Source organism: Cervus elaphus, chromosome 28 (genome assembly GCF_910594005.1).
Source record: "Cervus elaphus chromosome 28, mCerEla1.1, whole genome shotgun sequence".
Classification (NCBI taxonomy): Eukaryota; Metazoa; Chordata; class Mammalia; order Artiodactyla; family Cervidae; genus Cervus; species Cervus elaphus.
Genome location: NC_057842.1, coordinates 63,951,684 through 63,970,643, shown reverse-complemented (window position 1 = coordinate 63,970,643; position 18,960 = coordinate 63,951,684). Strand labels below are relative to the sequence as shown.

At 41.2% G+C, this 18,960-nt stretch overlaps 1 long non-coding RNA gene and 2 other non-coding genes across 3 annotated transcripts; all 3 read right to left on the bottom strand.

Annotated features, from left to right (window-relative positions):
• Positions 1 to 3,916: 3,916 nt before the first annotated feature.
• On the bottom strand, positions 3,917 to 7,207 carry LOC122685519. Its single transcript, XR_006338422.1, has 3 exons — positions 6,977 to 7,207; positions 6,819 to 6,887; positions 3,917 to 6,603 (listed from the first exon to the last, which is right to left on the bottom strand). It is a non-coding gene; the product is annotated as an uncharacterized LOC122685519 (long non-coding RNA).
• Positions 6,697 to 6,767, bottom strand: LOC122685679. The gene has a single exon (XR_006338525.1). It is a non-coding gene; the product is annotated as a small nucleolar RNA SNORD50 (small nucleolar RNA).
• On the bottom strand, positions 6,994 to 7,063 carry LOC122685680. Its single transcript, XR_006338526.1, has one exon. It is a non-coding gene; the product is annotated as a small nucleolar RNA SNORD50 (small nucleolar RNA).
• Positions 7,208 to 18,960: the final 11,753 nt, after the last annotated feature.

Below are 18,960 nucleotides of genomic sequence, written 5' to 3'. Positions count from 1 at the left end.
ATATAATTAAATTGACCAACTATTAGTAACAGGCTTTTACAAAAGTAACTCTACTTTTGTATAAAAATAGTGATTAGAATTATTTTGTTTGTATGATCTTTCCAATTCCCATAGATTAATGAATTCTGAGGAAATTTAAATTTATGCTGGAGAAAAATTGGGCACTGCAGTGTTATTGGATTGAGCACTGGACTGAAAGAGTGTAGATGGTTCTCAACTTGGTTATTAACTAGCTGGGTTACCTTGGGCAAGTCAAGAATCTGAACTTAAGACTTAAAAGGGTCTTTGAGTATGACCAACCTCCTCCCTCCACCTCACACTGACGGGAGATAGTGATATGGAGACAGTACATTCTGTTATTGGAAAGTTCATCTTTAGGTTGAATTGCAGTTTGCCTCTTTTTATTTCATTGATCTCCTTTGTGTCTTCCAGAGAAAACACTTCAGTTAGCTACTCCTCTGCAGAAGGTATTTAGCGGGGTAAGAACACCATCTTTTGACTTAGACTTCCAGATTTTCAATTTAATTCCCTTACTTCCTATGTAACTTTCATTAGGTTACTTTTTTAAGTTTCAGTTTCCTCATCGGTAAAATGGGCATAATCATAGTACCTACCAGATGGGGAAATTATTACTGTTTTAAAAAATCATTTAATTATTTATTTGGCTGCGTGGGGTCTTAGCTGCAGTACGGTCGGGTCTTCACTGCATTGTGCAGGATCTTTAATTGTGGCTCGAAGACTCTCTAGCTGCAGCACGTGGGATTTTAGTTTCCTAAACAGCGATCGAACTTGCATCTCCTGTATTGCAAGGTGGATCCTTAACCCCTGGACCACCAGGGAAGTCCCCAGATGGGATCATTATTAATATTGCTAACATCCCACATGAAATACTTTTAAATATTTAAGAATAGTCATTATGCTTTCCCATGATTTTTACTTCTTCAGGTTAACTATTTGCAAGTCCTTAAAATATTGTCTAGAATGACAGGGTTTCCAGAAGCCTTGTCTTCATCCTTAGGTTACCTCCTAATTGGCCACTCATCTCCTTTTTAAAAAATATTTATTTATTTCGGTTGGGCTGGGTCTTAAGTTGCGGTTCTTGGAATCTTCGTTGTGGCATGCAGGCTCCTTAGTTTCGGCATGCGGGAGCTAGTTCCCCAACCAAGGATCAAACCTGGGCCCCTGCATTGGGAGCAAGGATTCTTACCCACTGGACCATCAGGGAACTCCCACCACTCTTAAATGTGGCACGCAAACTAACAAAACTATATTACAATGTGCAAAATACAGATGATGATGAAATCGTTCCTTCCAGTGATCTAAACTTTGAACAGATTGTATTTTAAATCTCTCAGTTTACTCACATATAAAATGCATAAATACTAATAATGCCTACTCACGGTTTACTGTAGGAGAAACCAAGATGATGTATGTCAAAGCACCGTGTAAAATTAAGAGAACTGAAGTGTCAGTCATTATTTTATACCAAGTATTTTCCATTAAACAGTGAAAAAATCATGATAGGTATGAACTATCAGTTACCAAAAATGTTAAAATTTTTTTTAAGAAATACGTCACTTGACTTTCTTTCCCTCTTTTATTGTACTGGGTCTTTAGTTGCAGCACCTTTAGTCGTGGCATGAAGAATCTTTTTTAGTTTTGGAATGTGAACTGTTACTTGCAGCATGTGGAATCTATTTCCCTGACGAGGGATCAAACCTGGGCCCCCTCCCTGAATTGGGAGTGCACAGTCTCAGCATTGGACCACCAGAGAAGTCCCCCTTTTACAATCTTAATGTTCATACAGAAAAAAGAAATTTTATACTATGAAATACCCAGTAAGCCTAAATCATTTGTTATATGAGTTAATTTTAAAATAACTAATTTCATTTATGTTAAAAAGTTTATTGTTTAAAAGTTATTTAAAAAGTTTATGTTAAAAGTTCTTGTGAAGTACAAGACTGAAGACAACATTCACCTTCTAAAGTAGTTTAATTTCAATCTCTAATTCCTTTTACTGAGATTTAATTGAAAAATTATCTATTGGTGTTGAAACAGGTGGAAAGCTTTATGTCAGTTGTTTGTTATTAGTCAATAATAAAACACTGAAAAAAAAAAGTGATCCAGTTTCAACGTAATAAATAAAAACCTAAAGGGAAAATGTATAAAACCAGAGGGATTACACTGTGTGGACTTTTATTTTTAATAGTTATTACTCCTAAATCTTTTGCCAAATATAAAGCCCTCAAATTATAACAGTGGCCATTTATCCATTGCTTCTGTCTCAGTCTGTAAGAGCTGCCATAACAAAATACCAGACTGGACGGTTGAAACAATACAAATTAACTTTCTCATAGCTCTGGAGGCTGGAAAGTCTCCTTCTGAGGTTCCCTTCTGAGTCCTCTTGTCTGGACTTGTAGACAGCCATCGTCACGGTGTCCGCACATGACTTCTTTCTTGTGGGTGCATAGGAAGAGGGAGAGTGAGTGCTCTGCTGTTTCTTCTTATAAGGACACTCATCCTATCAGGCCAGGCCCCTACCTTTATGACATCATTTAACCTTAACCACTTCCCCTGAGGCCCATTACCAAATACTGGCACGTGGGAGTTAGGGCTTCAACGTAAGAATTCTGGGAGGGCACACATACCGAATCCATGTTTCCAACTTTTCCCATTTCTTTTATTTCTTTTGGAGAATTTAGATCGTGTCATCATTGCCCACTGTAAATGTACATACTGAATTCCATATAATTAGACAAATTTGTAATGGGAGCCTTTACATTGTACCAGGCACAGAGTATAAGAGGTGAAAGGGCAGTTTCTGCTTGAACAGAACTCACTCTAGGACCAGAGAGAAATAAACCACTAATTAGAAACACAACAAGCTGTGGGTCCTTTTGTAGTGTAACTGGAAAGGATCTTATTTTACCTCATTTTCATCATCTCTTTCTGGTACACCTGATCTCCGTCATTACCTGGGACCGTTTTCCAGCACTAATTTCTTTTCCTTATCAGCCTGGATTTCAAGGTCAATTTTAACACCACTTTCACCTACACTCTCAATTGGCCCGTCATGGTCCTGCTCCTTCTGGCCAGTTTATCCCAAATTTTGGATTAATCCACTAATCTGCTTTCTGCTCCCATGCAGATAAGCCCCATAGGACAACAGGTAAGAATGATGCTGATTAACTCTCACACTTGGCAATTTTCAGCCTCATTGGGCACTTTAGCACCAAAAGGCACATCTCTAACATGTCTGTAGTCAACTCCATTTCTCTCATCAGTCCAGTGTCTGATGACAACTTATCACACTTTCTAAATTCCTCATCTCATTCTTTCCTGAACACCACTTTGCCTAATACTTTGTAAAATTGTCCTTATAACTCCCTCCATTTTCATGCTGACCAGTGCTCTGTATTAAATACAAGGCAACCTCCAGCCCCATTACCCCAAGCAATTATTGCTTAATTCACACCCTTGCTTTCTGAACTCCTCCATTTTCCACCTAGTTTGTTTCAGATATGGCAGTTGCATTTGAAAACAGATTTCTGCTTCCCAGTTTTTGTTTGCTGGTACAAGATAACGTCTATGATTTGGACTAGACTTGCCATGTCCTACTTCTGGAATGTCCCGGGACTCAACTCTTGGATCACTTCTCTCGTAGTCGCTCCCTCAGTGACCTCACTTTATGGCCATTCACATTCTGCTAACTCCCAAGTTTATTTCTCCAGCTTAGATCTCTCCTCTGAACTTTCATATCTAACTCAAAATCTTATTTGGGTATCACATGTCATCTCAAACTTAGTATGTTCAAAATCAAGCCTGTGTAAAAATGCACTTTTGGGGAGATGGACTTTATTATCTTGATTGCAGTAATGGTTTCATGGATGCATATTTATAGACTCATCAAACTGTACACTTTTAAAATGAACCATTTATTGACACATATATATATTCAGTAGTTAGGAGGCAAGGGTCAAGTTCCCTGACCTCAGTAATCACTGTTAGCAAACATCTTCTTCAAATGGTGAATTCTGAGTATTCTGAAATGCTCTTTCCATTGTTAACTCTTTTGAAGAGAACTTAATCAACTAAGCATAACTAAGGTGAAGTTTCCAAATAAGATGGATGTATTATACTGTACTCAGTGTGGGATTCTTGTGAGGTTAAATCTATATCCTGTTATAACTCAGCTGCATAGCATGTCAGGACCTCAGGTTGACTAGTGGTCAGAAGATGAGGCCAGGATTTGTGAGAATGAGACCAAGTCTGGTTTTCATACTGGAAAGGTACCCTTCTTCCACCTCAAGATGATCCATAGAAACTGTAGCATGCTTGTATTTTGACTCATCTGTATATAGGAAAGGAAAAAGCAAAGTGAAGTCACTCAGTCGTGTGACTCTTTGCAACTCCGTGGACTGTAGCCTACCAGGCTCCTCCGTCTGTGCTGTTCTCCAGGCAACAATACTGGAGTGGGTTGCCATTTCCTTCTCCAGGGGATCTTCCCGACCCAGGGATTGAACCCAGGTCTCTCGCATTGCAGGCAGACGCTTTACCCTGAGCCACCAGGGAAGCCTGGTTATCTGTACATAGGTTGGCATTTAAAGGCTCTAAGTTTAATGGAGAAACTGGTTTAAAAACAGCCAAAAGTTCTCAGAAGCTGGGCAAACAGCAAGGATTATGAACAGTATAAACAGTTCAGAGGGCACTTGATAAGGAAGCCAAGTGCAATGGATATTGGATTTCTGGCAATATAACTAGTTTGGGCTTCCCTGGTGGCTCACTTCAGTGAATCTGCTTGCAATGTAGGAGACATGGGTAAGACCCCTGGGTTGGGAAGATCTCCTGGAGAAGGGAATGTATTCTGACCTGGAGAATACCATGGACTACACAGTCCAATGGGTTGCAAAGAGTTGGATGTGACTGAGCAACCTTCACTTCACTAGAAAATACCAAACAGTATTCAATCTACTGTATTTTAAGATAACCTGGAAGCATGGTGTAAAGCTGAGAAAATTATTACTGGCGTGAACAGCAGCATCCTAGGCTTCCCTTGCCTTTGAGTTTGCTCAGTCATATCCATTGCATCAGTACAATGAGCTTTCCCAACTTCCACAACTGTATGTTTTCAATCCATTTTTAATACTTACACTCTCAAGTGGACTTATTTTTATTTGGATCAAACTCTCATTGTAGTGGGATCCAACCCACTATAGTGCAATTAAACATGTGTACATCATTTGAATCTTAAGATTGACTGGGAGGGAAAGGGACTCCTGCATTGCAGACAGATCCTTTACCAACTGAGCCATAAGGGAAAACTTAAGTGCTCTAAAACCAAGTCTGATTCTTAAGTTTGCCTTGTTTTGATGTTTTAATGTCATGTTAGCCATTCAGTTTTAGGTTTTTGGCTGCACCACTCTGCATGTGGGCTCACCAACCCTACCCGCAGCACCTACACTGGAAGCAATCTTAACCACTGGACCATCAAAGTCCCCCTCAATTAAGCATTCAACATTTATTGGCAACCAAGTGCCAGGTTGTTATTAAGGTGTCTAGATACAGGTATGCCAGTGCTCAGATTTTATAAACCACACTTCAGTTCCAAATACAGCAGAGTAAGGGAGATCAGGGTGCTGACTGCAGTCTCATTTCTGAATGGACATAATAAATGCACTAACATGAAGTTATACATGGAGGTCATTTACCACCACAAGAAATACTGGGCACTCAACTACAGGCTCAGTCTCATGAATCTGAGGTACATGGGCCCCAAAATCATCTCTTCACTTCTGCAGGCAAACAATTTAAGAGTTCATTCAGATGATAATATTGGCACTGACTTTAACATTTAAATATGGGAACAGGTTAGGGTTAGGGCCCAACAGGAGAAGGAAATGGCAACCCACTCCAGTATTCTTGCCTAGAGAATGGGGTCGCAGAGTTGGACACGATTGAAGACTTAACAGCAGCAGGGCCCAACCACCTCGGTTAGATTAGATGCTATTATTTAACCCATTCCATACAGTGCTTGACCAGTTTTAACCCAGATTTTATCAGTGACCTTCCCTCACTGTTAACAGGTCCCATCTCTTACACTTTGCTCTCACCCCATTAATTCAGTAATACATAACACCCTGATTGAAGCTAACATTTTCCACATTACTTATTCTTGCCAAACCAAATTATCTCTCCATAGAAATCTGACTAAAGATTCCACCGCAAGAGTATACACTTTAACTTGGTGTTAATTACAATCACGCAGTTTTAAACTCAATTCAGACAGACAGAGAACCAAAGGCTATTCAAAATTATTTAATTACAAGGCTGGATAACTAGAATTTTCCTTTCAAAATAGTTTCACAGGTAGAAAGTAATACACTGGTTAACAGGTTATGATTCTACAGTAGTGTCATGGTCAAACAGAAATGCCTTGACTCTTATGAATGCATTATCTAGACTCTATGCTGGTTCAGAATCTATGTACAAATCAATGTAAAAATATAATTCATCTTGAACTTTCTTCCCACATCCATAAAATGGAGATTTTCCCAATCACCAGATTTTTCATATGACAGACAAGTAAATCTCGCAGCACTAGTCCTAGGAAAGGAAAAACATTTGAAGTTTACAAAACTATCTACATCAAAAAACTTAAAACAATTTTCAAAAATGCTGTTGTCCTTATAAAGGTCCACCTCAGAAGCCAGATCCGTATTAAGTTTTTTCAACAGAAATTCAGGTTCGGGATAGGATCATCATAGGTAAGACCAAGGACACAATGTTTACTGATTTTGAAGCAAAACATCTCTACTCACAGAAATGTTTCCACCTTCGAAATGTCACAGCACACCGACTTCTTTCAACAGGCAGACAGCAACCCCTCACTGTCGGCACAGAAAACCCCACTACTGTGAATTAAGTTTTTCCTCTGAGGCATAACCCAACAGAAATCTGTTATAAAACTTCTACTCACATCTGCACATTAGTCTTGTCTCAGAAGCCGAATCCGTACATGCCTTTCTCCAGGTTATCAGCTTCGGGATTGGTTTCATCATTGATCAGACCAAAATCCATTAAGCTACACCACACCGACATTTACCACCAATCTCAGAATTACTGCAGCAGATGTAAGTCAGGGTAACTTTAAAATGAAGCTGCTCAGTGACACCCACAGCTTCATTAGTATTCATCAACCTGCAGAATGCTGTTAAAAAACAAAAATATTTTTCTCATTTAATCTACACGTGGACTAAGCATATGGAGATTCAAAGTACTAGTGGAACGCATACCTGGTAAGATCATCAGGTTTTAACCAAGTCATTTTCCAGCCAATACTGTCCGGCATGTTTTGAAATGTACCTTTGCATCTAAAAAAAAAGAAAACAATTTCAAATGATGCATCATCTTTCCTGTAAATCAACAGGTTTATTCCTTCAGCGTAAAACTAAGCACTCAATACTTACCTTAGCTTCTCCATGTAACAGTTCCGCTACACCGAAATCCATTGTTCCTGCGGGAGAATCAATACATTAACCTGCGGAAGAAAAAATATATTAAAAATTAAGTATTGTCATAGAAGGTCATAGTTCAAGGTTTTCAGCACTAAAACCTTCCCCTCCAACAATTCGATTTGCACACTGCGCCACCTGGGCACGATACAACTCAGTCTCACGCAATACGTAGCTGCCGATTTTGAAATTAACTGTTGACATGACGACGTATCTAAGGCCTGGAAGTCAACGTTAAGCGTAACTCCCGCCCCAAGTCCCAGGAATGTGGTCGTTTCCCGTGCTCCGTTCAGGATTATCCAGCCGGCTTAGCAACCCGGCCGCGCGCAGCGCCATGACCACCTGCAGCAGCCTACGCAGGCCCAAGCTCAAAGCCGATCGCCACCGCGACTGGGGACACGTGGCGGTCCGGCGGCCTGTTTTCCATGTACAAATACTCAACGCCGCACTCTAACCCTCAATTTCTGAAGTCTTTTTACCGTATCGCATTCGCCAACGCAACCTGCGCCACCCAGGTTCGCGCGCACGACCGCCAGCAACGTGTACTTACCTACCACAGACGACCCGCTCCCAAGATCCGTCGTAAAAGACCGAGCCGCGCCGCCTGCAGTTCCTTATATAGTCTCTTCTGAGCCAGCGGGAGGCCGCCCCGCCCTCTCGCCTCTATTGGGCCCTGGAGAGCACGGGGGCGTGGCCGGTTCCTGACGCGAGGAGCGAGAGCGCGCCAGGCGGCTCTTTTCTTTCGGGGGCTCGTTCCGCGGCGTGGTGCGCGCACCGCCCCTCCGCGGCGCGCACGTCCAGCTCTGGGCGCACGCCCGCTGCCGCGCCGCTGTCCGTCGCTTCCGAGACTGGCTCTACGTGGCGCGGGAGTGGCGCCAGAATTTAAACGAACAGCCTCCTTTAGAGGCGAGGCTACCGCCTACCCAGAGCCAAGTCCGCTCCGGACGCGTAGGGCGTCTGGGGGGCGTCGGTGGATTTGAGTTTAGTAGCGCCGGCGGCCTTAGCCTGTGATCCGCTCAAGAAGTCGAGCTGGACGGTTGGCTGATCCTGGGCGAGTTGACGCCCTGCAGCCGCAGCGCGCCCTGAAAAAGAAATCGCCGGGCAAGAATGCTGGGATGAAAAGTCTTTGAAAGCGCCGCGATTCTCACCTGATCCACAGTGAGAACGCCGCGCCTCTCCGGAGAGCCGGCCCGCTGCGCCGCCTGCGCCCAATTGCGCTTTATCGGACCCGCCCCACCCCTACGCCGCTGGGTGCCGGGCGCTGCTGTGAACAGTCTGATCAGCGCAGAAAATTCTCCCCGAGACAGCAGACCCGAGAAGTACATCCTCCACTTGGCGGAGGAGTAAACTAAGGCCTGCAGTAGCTAAGTAATTTTCCTAAATTGACAACCAAAAAAAGAAAGAAAGAAAAAAAAGAAAAAAAAAACAAACCTTCGCTATTAAAAAATAATTTGCACTAAATTCTTTATAATGAATGCAGGAGAAAGATTAATTTGGGAAATTTCCCAGAATAATTTATCCAAACGACACTTTAATTCAGTAGCACTTATATATGCACTGATGAAGACCGAAACCACTTGGCACACACGCACGTGTGTGTGGGTAAAGATGGGGCTTCCCAGACGGCTCAGTGGTGAAGAATTCGCCTGCCCATGCTGGAAACGGAGCAGCAGGAGGTTCTATGGCCGGGTGGAGGAGGAAATGGCTACCCACTCCAGGGTTCTTGCCATGGACCGAGGAGCCTGACTGGCTTCAGTCCATGGGGTCCCAAAGAGCCGGAGGCGACCGAGCACGCATGGGTAAATGTATGTACTACGCACACGCGGGAGTACACGACGTTTGGACATTTCAGCATCTGAAAATTCAGGCCTTCGTAGCCCTCACTACTAATTATTATGTACATGTGCATTTGGTTATAGTCCTCCCCTGGTGCCCTGCTCTTCATTTTTCTGCCTTACCATAGTGCCTGGCATAAAGTATGTCGTCAGTAACAACTGATTGAATCAATGAATGAGTATATGCTGTGGCTTTTTAGAAAATTAAAGTGAAAAAAATTTAAAGACTCCAGATTAAAAGGCAACAGTGAAAAGCAAATTTCTGTAACAGGAACCAAAACGTTGAAGTGTTTATATGGTTGGGCATTGTGTAGATTTGAAAATAGCGTTTTTTGTAATGTGCAATGTAAATCTTGCATGTTGCTCATCTTTAAAAGCTAAACCAATGCAAAAGGATATAAAAAGCAAAGTAAAAGTTCCTTTTCATATCACTGGGAATCTTTGCTATTACAGTAATTAATATTAGTGGTTTCTGAAAATTTCTAAGCATATATAAATATATGTACACATTTTTTCACATACAAATAGAATCTGTCCTTTTTTGCAACTTGCTTTGCCTGTCGTAAATATCATAGACCTCTTTCCATGTCAGTACATAAAGATGACCTTGCTTATAGCCTGCAGAGTGTTCAGTTGGATGTGTCATAATTTCATAACTTTATAGCTTTTCACTATTTCAAATACTACCAAAGTGAATTATAGATGTGTCCTAATGAACTTTTGAGAAGATTTGCAGGATCCATTTCTAGAAGTGAGTCAAAGGTTACGTGCCCTTACATTTGTGATATGTATAACTTAGTTGTTTCCACCTGACTTCCAGGCCCGTAAAATGCTCTGTGTTTGTTGCTCAGTCGTGTCCGACTCTTTGCAACTCCATGGACTGTAGCTCGCCAGGCTCCTCTGTCCTTGGGATTCTCCAGGCAAGAAAACTGGAGTGGATTGCCATTTCCTTCTCCAGTAAAATGGTGTATTGTGATTTTATTTTTTAATTAATTAATTTTTTATTTTATTTATTTTTAATTGAAAGATAATTGCTTTCCAATATTGTCTTGCTTTCTGTCATACCTCAACATGAATCTGCGGTAGATAGGTATCTATATATCTCCTCTCTCTTGTACCTCCCTCCCACCTTCCACCCATGTCACAGACCACTGGGTTGAGCTCCCATGCACCAAATTTTCACTCAGTTCAGTTCAGTTGCTCAGTCATGTCTGACTCTTTGCGACCCCATGAACCACAGCACGCCAGGTCTCCCTGTCCATCACCAACTCCCGGAGTTTACCCAAACTCATGTCCATTGAGTCGGTGATGCCATCCAACCATCTCATCCTCTGTCGTCCCCTTCTCTTCCTGCCTTCAATCTTTCCCACATCAGGGTCTTTTCAAATGTCAGTTCTTCGCATCAGGTGGCCAACGTATTGGAGTTTCAGCTTCAGCATCAGTCCTTCCAATGAACACTCAGGACTGATCTCCTTTAGGATGGACTGATTGGATCTCCTTGCAGTCCACGGGACTCTCAAGAGTCTTCTCCAACACCACAGATCAAAAGCATCAATTTTTCGGCACTCAGCTTTCTTTACAGTCCAACTCTCACATCCATACATGACTAATGGAAAAACCACAGCCTTGACTAGATGGAACTTTCTTGGCAAAGTAATGTCTCTGCTTTTTAATATGTTGTTTAGGTTGGTCATAACTTTCCTTCCAAGGAGTAAGTGTCTTTTGATTTCATGGCTGCCGTCACCATCTGCAGTGACTTTGGAGCCCAAAAAAATAAAGTCTGACACCGTTTCCACTGTTTCCCCATCTATTTCCCATAAAGTGATGGGACCATATGCCATGATCTTAGTTTTCTGAGTGTTGAGCTTTAAGCCAACTTTTTCACTCTCCTCTTTCACTTTCATCAAGAGGCTCTTTAGTTCTTCTTCACTTTCTGCCTTAAGGGTGGTGTCATCTGCATATCTGAGGTTATTGATATTTCTCCTGGCAGTCTTGATTCCAGCTTGTGCTTCATCCAGCCCAGCGTTTCTCATGATGTACTTTGCATATAAGTTAAATAAGCAGGGTGACAATATACAGCCTTGATGTACTCCTTTTCCTTTTTGAAACCAGTCTGTTGGTCCATGTCCAGCTCTAACTGTTGCTTCCTGACCTGCATACAGGTTTCTCAGGAGGCAGGTCAGGTGGTCTGGTATTTCCATCTCTTTCAGAATTTCCCACAGTTTGTTGTAATCCACACAGTCAAAGGCGTTGGCATAGTGAATAAGGCAGAAATAGATGTTTTTCTGGAACTCTCTTGCTTTTTCAATGATCCATCAGATGTTGGCAATTTGATCTCTGGTTCCTCCTTTTCTGAATCCAGCCTGAACATCTGGAAGTTCACGGTTGACATATTGCTGAAGCCTGGCTTGGAGAATTTTGAGCATTACTTTACTAGCGTGTGAGATGAGTGCAATTGTGCGGTAGTCTGAGCATTCTTTGGCATTGCCTTTCATTGGGATTGGAATGAAAACTGACCTTTTTCAGTCCTGTGGCCACTGCTGGGTTTTCCAAATTTGCTGGCGTATTGAGTGCAGCACTTTCACAGCATCATCTTTTAGGATTTGAAATAGCTCAACTGGAATTCCCTCACCTCCACTAGCTTTGTTCGTAGTAATGCTTCCTAAGGCCCACTTGACTTCAGATTCCAGATGTCTGGCTCTAGGTGACCATCTCTTAGATATGGTGATGTATGTGTTTCCATGCTACTCTCTCAATTTCTCCCATCCTCCCTTTCCCCTACTGTGCCCACAAGTCTGTTCTCTATGTCTACATCTCCATTGCTGCCCTGCAAATAGGTTCATTAGTACCATCTTTGGTACTAGTAGTACTAACTAGTACCGTATGTGTTAATATACGATATTTGTTTTTCTCTTTCTGACTTACTTCACTCTGAATAATAGGCTCTAGGTTCATCCACCTCATTAGGACTGACTCAAATCATTCTTTTTTATTGCTGAGTAATATGTGTTTTGCTAATTGGGAAACATGCATGATTGTGGTGGGTGGCCATTGTCATGCAATCAAAATTGAAAACTATTACTGCCTTTGTTCTCTTTGAATCACTGTTTGCTGTGCTGAGGACTCTCAAAATCATCTAGTCAAAAGAAGTATAAAACGATTCTCTAGTTTGACTTAACAGTTGAATTAGAAAGCGAAGAAGTATCAGATTTCTAGTCCCTAACCTGGAGGTACTAAAGCAGAATTTTCAAAAGTGGGACCCAGGGAGCATTTTAAACGAGCATTTGGGACAGTGCTAAGAGGAGTACAGCCACAAGTGGACTATAAGTCACACGTGTGAGTTGCATATGTAATTTTAAATATGCTAGTAGCTACTTATAAAAAATAGCAGATAGAATCAGATGAAATTAATTCTGATACAGTTTATTTAACCCAATAGAACCAAAATATTTTCGTTTCAACAGATGATCAACATAAGTTATGTACTCAGTTCTTGAAATCCATTGTATGTTTTGCACTCGCAGCACATCAGTCTGGCCGCCCGCATCTCACGTGCTTAACTGCCGCGTGGCTTGTGGCTGTTGTGCTGGACGGCCCAGGTCTGGGCTGATCCATGTACATGAATATATGAATGTTAGAATCATAGGCTGATCCATGTACATGAATATATGAATGTTAGAATCATGGGCTGATCCATGTACGTGAATATATGAATGTTAGAATCATAGGCTGATCCATGTACATGAATATATGAATGTTAGAATCTCCGTATCGGGGTAAGTGCAGGACTGCTCACCTGCCGTGTACTCCAGTCTCAAAAAGCAGCCTCCATGTTCCTTTTGACTCATAAATGAATAACTGACAAATGCAATGCAAAATGGGATGAATTTAGAGCTTGATTATTGACAACACTGTCCTCCAGTGAATATGGGTGGTGGCCATGAAGCCAGTGTGTAAGTCATTCAAGACTTCTGTCTCTTCAAGGACCAGAAAAATATGCTGACTGGTGAAGCCATCAATTTTTGCTCCTACACCTAAAGTTGACAAGCAAAATGCTACCAGATATTTGAAATGAGTTAAGAAAGACCATATAAGGTCAGAAATGAGATTAGATGTGTCCTTGAAAAATTTGAAGTGAAAGTGTTAGTCACTCAGCCATGTCTGACTGTGACCCCATAGACTGTAGCCCACCAGGCTCCTCTGTCCATGGGATTCTCCAGGCAAGAATACTGGAGTGGGTTTCCATGCCCTCTTTCAGGGCATCTTCCCAACCTAGGGATTAAACCCAGGTCTCCCGCATTGCTGGCAGATTCTTGACCACTGAGCCCCAGGGAGAAGAATTTAGCATATTGAAAATAGCTTCTCATATTCTGTATCAAACTTTCTAAGATCATAATTTTAATCATTTTTTGGAGGAAATGTCCACTGACCCCTGGTGCATGCATTGTGCTTCAGGGAAAGTTAATATGAATTCACGAAAGTCCTTGCTCTTCCCTAAACAGTTAGTTTAGTAAGAAGTAACCACCCAACTTTAGACACCTCTGCCTTTTTATTTTTTAATTTTATTGGAGTATGGTTGATTTACAATGTTGTGTTAGTTTCTGCTATATGGCAAAGTGAATCAGTTATATGTATACATATTCCACTCTTTTTTAGATTCTTTTGCCATATAAGTACAGAGTATTGAGAAGAGTTCCCTGCACTATATGATAGGTCCTTATTAGTTATCTATTTATATATAGTAGTATAGACATGTCTGCTTTAAAAATCAGACATTCATTAAAACTTTTGAGTAAGATTATAGTGTGAACCTAATAGAATTTTATGAAGTGTTTGGAGGGAGGGAAAGACTAAAAAAACAGAATTTAAAAATTTAGTGTGATCATTTAGCTGAGATATTGTGAAGGACACCACTGTAATACTGACCACAGAAATGGAAGGCAGGGAAGAAAACATCATAAAGTGAGCACTTAAGTGCCATTAGGTTCTTGTATGCGTTGGATCATGTAAACTTCAAGATAGTCCTGGCTTGTACTTTAAAGATGATGAAAAGGAGGGATAGAAATCTCAGTTAACTAATTCCTGGGTCTTTCTGACTCCAGACAAATAGTCCTGTCCCTGGAACATGATATGATAGTGTTGGAGGAGGAAATGATAGGATGTGGGATCTGTGGGGAAAGAGAGGAAGTGGACTGCAGCCTGGGTAGCCAGGAGAATGGCAGCTCCAGTGACAGAAAGAGGCGAGTTAGTGACTACTGATTTGGGAGCAGGAAGAAAGAAGATTCAGTTTTGGTTGTGTTAGATTTTAGAGGGAACACGTGGTTACATTTGTCCAGTGGACCATCAGAAATGTAGAACTGAAGCCCAAGAGAAGACTCAGGGCTAGAGAAGGATCATTTGGCAAACTAACGGTTGATGATGAGTGAAGTCGTGCGCAAATGAGTGTAGGGAGGAAAAAAAAGAGGCCTAAAATCAGCACCGTAGTGTGTGCAGATATCCTGCACGAGATGACGTTTGAACACATAGTCAGTACACGCAAAGATCTGGTTAGATCACGAATGCATGAGAAAAAGGCTCACTCTCACAGCTTTTGGTTAAGACGGGGGAAATGTGTGTGCCATCTTAAGTGCGTGTGTGTGTGCTAGCTTGCTTCAGTTGTGTCTGACTCCTTGTGACCCGTGGACTGCAGTGTGCTGGGCTCCTCTGTCCATGGGACTCTCCAGGCAAAGATACTGACGTGGATTGCCATGCCCTCCTCCAGGGGACTTCCCAGCCCAGGGATCAACACACGTCTCTTACATCCCCTTCATCAGCAGGTGGGTTTTTTACCACTAGCGCCACCTGGCTATGTTAAGTAGTATAAACATAATTAACTTGAAATATGAATAACTCATGCAACTCAATAGCAAAACCCCCTAACAATCCGATTTAAAAATGGATAGAGGATCTAACAGATTTTTCTGAAGATCTACAGATTGGTAACATGTACATGAAAAGTTATTCAACATCACTAAAAAAAATCCACCTGCAACGTGGGTGACTTTCCTGGGTTCGATCCCTGGTTGGGAAGATCCCGTGGAGAAGGGAACAGCTACCAACTCAAGTACTCTGGCCTAGAGAATTCCATGAACTGTATAGTCTATGGGGTTGCAGAGTCGGACACAACTTAACAACTTTACTTAATCATCAGGGAAATGTAAATCAAAACCACAGTGAGAAATCACCTCACACCTGTTAGAATGGTTGTTCTCAAAAAGACAAGAGGTAAAAAATGCTAGTGATGATGTGGACAAAAAGGAAGCTTTGTGCACTGTTGGTGGAAGGTAAATTGGTACAGCTACTATGGAAAACAGTATGGGAGTTCCTCAAAAAAATTTAAAATAGAGCTGCCATATAATCCAATAATTCCACTTCTGGATATTTACCTGAAGAAAACAAAAGCACTGATTTGAAAAGATACATGCATCCCAACTGTCAGAACAGCATTGCCTACAGCAGCCAAAATCTGGAAGCAATTCAGGTGTCCATCCATGCATGAATGGTTAAAGAAAATGTAGTACATGTACACAATGGAATATTATTCAGCCACAGAAAAAGAATGAAACCTTAACAATTTGTCACAACCGAAATGGACCTTGAAGGGCCATGACCAGTACTATATGATTTTACTTATGTGGTTTTACTTATACGTGGAATCTAAAAAAAAAGAAAAACAAAATCAAACTCAAAAAGACAGAGAACAGATCAGTGTTTGCCAGAGGTGGGGGATGGAGGGTGGGTGAAAAGGCTGGAGGAGCTCAAAAGATACAAACTTCCAGTTATAAGTAAGTAATGGGGATGTCACATGCAGTATAGTGACTATAGTTAACAATATTGTATTGCATATTTGAAAGTTGCTAAGAGAGTAGATATTAAAAGTTCTTATTATAAGAAAAACAACTCTCTAACTGTATGGTGACAGATGTCAACTAGACTCATTATGGTGATCAGTTTGCAGTACATACAAATACAGAACTTTTATATTGTACAGCTGCAATTAATATAATGTTGTTTGTCAATTGTACCTCAATAAAAAATTTTAAAATATGAGAATTAAAGAATCTATCTCTTAGTATAATGTTCTTTTTTCCAGTGTCTAAAACTGAACTAGTAAACTCTAGGTTTAATTGTAGGATAGACCACTGTAAATTGAAGAAAATCTTGTGAATACTTCATGAAGTAGTAGAGTGTTAAGTACATGAAATAGTAAAGCTAAAGAGCTAAATTGGGGGGTGGGAATTACATATATGTGAAAAAATCAAGAAGGCAGTTTGATACCTTAGCTGGAAATCCACAGGAGAGGTTAGAGCTGGAGTGTCATTGGCTTGAATAAGGTATTTAAAAAACGACAGTGAAATCATCAGGGAAAGAGTATAAACAAAGAGAAAGCCCAAGACAGAGTCTTGGAGCACTTGAGAGTTCCAGCAGACATGGAAGTGCTGGAAAAGGAGACGCCTTGTGGGGAAAGCTGGAGAGTGTGATATCTCAGAAAGAAAGTGAAGAGATTCAGGGAGAGATAGGTCAGTTAGCATGAATGCTTCTGAAAAGTCAAATAAGATAACAGAAATGACCCTTGGGTTTGGAAGTGTGAGGATCACCAGTAAATAGTTTCAAGAGGAATAGTGGTTATGGAAGCACAGTTGAAAAGGATTGAGGAGTAAGTGAGGTGAGAAAGCAAAAATGGCCCTGTACCCGGAGAGAGAGAACTGTAAGGTTGAGGGGATGCTTTTTATTTTCTCTTTCTTTTTTCTTTTTTAAATTTTGAAAGTTTGATAACACATTTACAGGAGACTTGGAAAATACAGAACAAAGTTACATATAGTTCCATTAAATACTACAATTATTTTTTAAGTAGATAATAAGATTTTTAATTGGAGTTTCAATATCAAACTCTCAAAAATTAATACAGTGAGCATACAGAAAAGTAGAAGGATATAGTAGACCTGAAAAGCATCATGAACCAATTCAACATAATTCAGATTTATAGAATTTTCACTTTATAGTAGGATACAAATTCTATTCAAGTTCCCATAGACTATAAACCAGGAGACACTGGAACATATTCAGGGCCATAAAACAAGGTGCAAAAATATCGTAGTCTAAAGGTGTTGAAATCATACAGATTGTTCTCTTATCACTGTGGAATTATGTATCAAAAGATACACGAAAACAACCCACATTTTTCATGTGCAATGTGACATTTACCAAGAGAGTTCTTTGACTTAGCCAATGAAAGCCTCAATAAAGTTAGAGGACTAAAAATCACAGAGAGTGATTGCAGAGAAGAAAATATTTAAAAGAGAAATTAATATCAAAGATACTTTTAAAAACTCCATGTATTTGGAAATTAAATGGAGGAACTGCTTTTTAAATTGGAGATGGTTGAGCATCTTTATATATTCATGGGATTGATTTAGTAGAGGGTGGAGGATTATGATGCTGGAAAATGATGCAAAAGTTAGAGGAGCAAAATCTTTGAGAAGATGAAGAGATCTTTTCCGTAGTACAAATGGAGGTCTTTGTAGCCTTTGAATGTTAGAACAGAGTTAAGGTAGATATCGGAAAAAGCAGTCACAGGTAGCCTGTTGAAACTTGCATAACTGCGTAAGAGCATGCCTTGGGCCTGGAATGTTTTCTTACATGGAAATAGGAAGTCCTCACAGCCTGTGCCGGCTATGATTTGTACTTTCTTCATTCTGCTTTAAGCATGTGCATTGTGTGACTCCCAGGCAACCCCACTGCTTCATCTATTCCTCATGGGGAGAGAAGGGGGTCCTTCACCACCACTGGAGGGGTATGTGTAGACCATCTTCCCTCCATTGGCTAAGGGGCAAGAGGCGCTGGCTGTGGGAGGGCCACACTCACTCCTGAGGCTGACCTTGCTCTGTTCTCTGTATGAGTGAAGTGTTTCATCTAATGCCTGTGAGTTGTGTCTTTCTTGGCAGCTCTGATGCCTGCAAACTCTGCAATGAGTTGACATCTTGCTACTGCTGCTTCTGGTGGTAGGCAACAGGTAACAACACTTGCTTGACAGTCTGGTGCAGTGAGCAAAGTCACCCAAAAGTGCAACATGGCACAAGTTTCATCGGCGCAGCCCTTCAGGCTGGTGCCGCCTCCCTGCAGGAGATGGACTGGGGATAAGAAAGATGTTGACAGTCTCCCGGTCAACAAGGACAAACGGGGTGATGGATGAGGGCAGAATGCAAGAGCTGGGCCCTAAAATTTTTTTGGAAAACTAACCTAGCTTCTGGCCACCTTCATATCCCACACCAGCCTCTAACTTCCACATGCAAGGGGTTGTAGGTGACCCAAGGGGAGTCAGAGGCCCCTGTTTAGGGAGCTTGATCTAGGTCTCTCTCTCTCTCTTTTTTTTATCTAGGTCTCTTAAAAGCCCCAAGTAAAGCTAGTTTTCACTCAACACAAAGCCACTCATGGTGTTACTGAAAAATGTAACTCATGAAATGAGGTCCTTCTCTGAGAATGAAATATGGAAACTGAGAAACAGGTAAGGGAAGAGGCCAGGGTAGGCTCGTGTGACTTAGACGGGGCACCTGTTTGATGATGAGGCCTTGCAG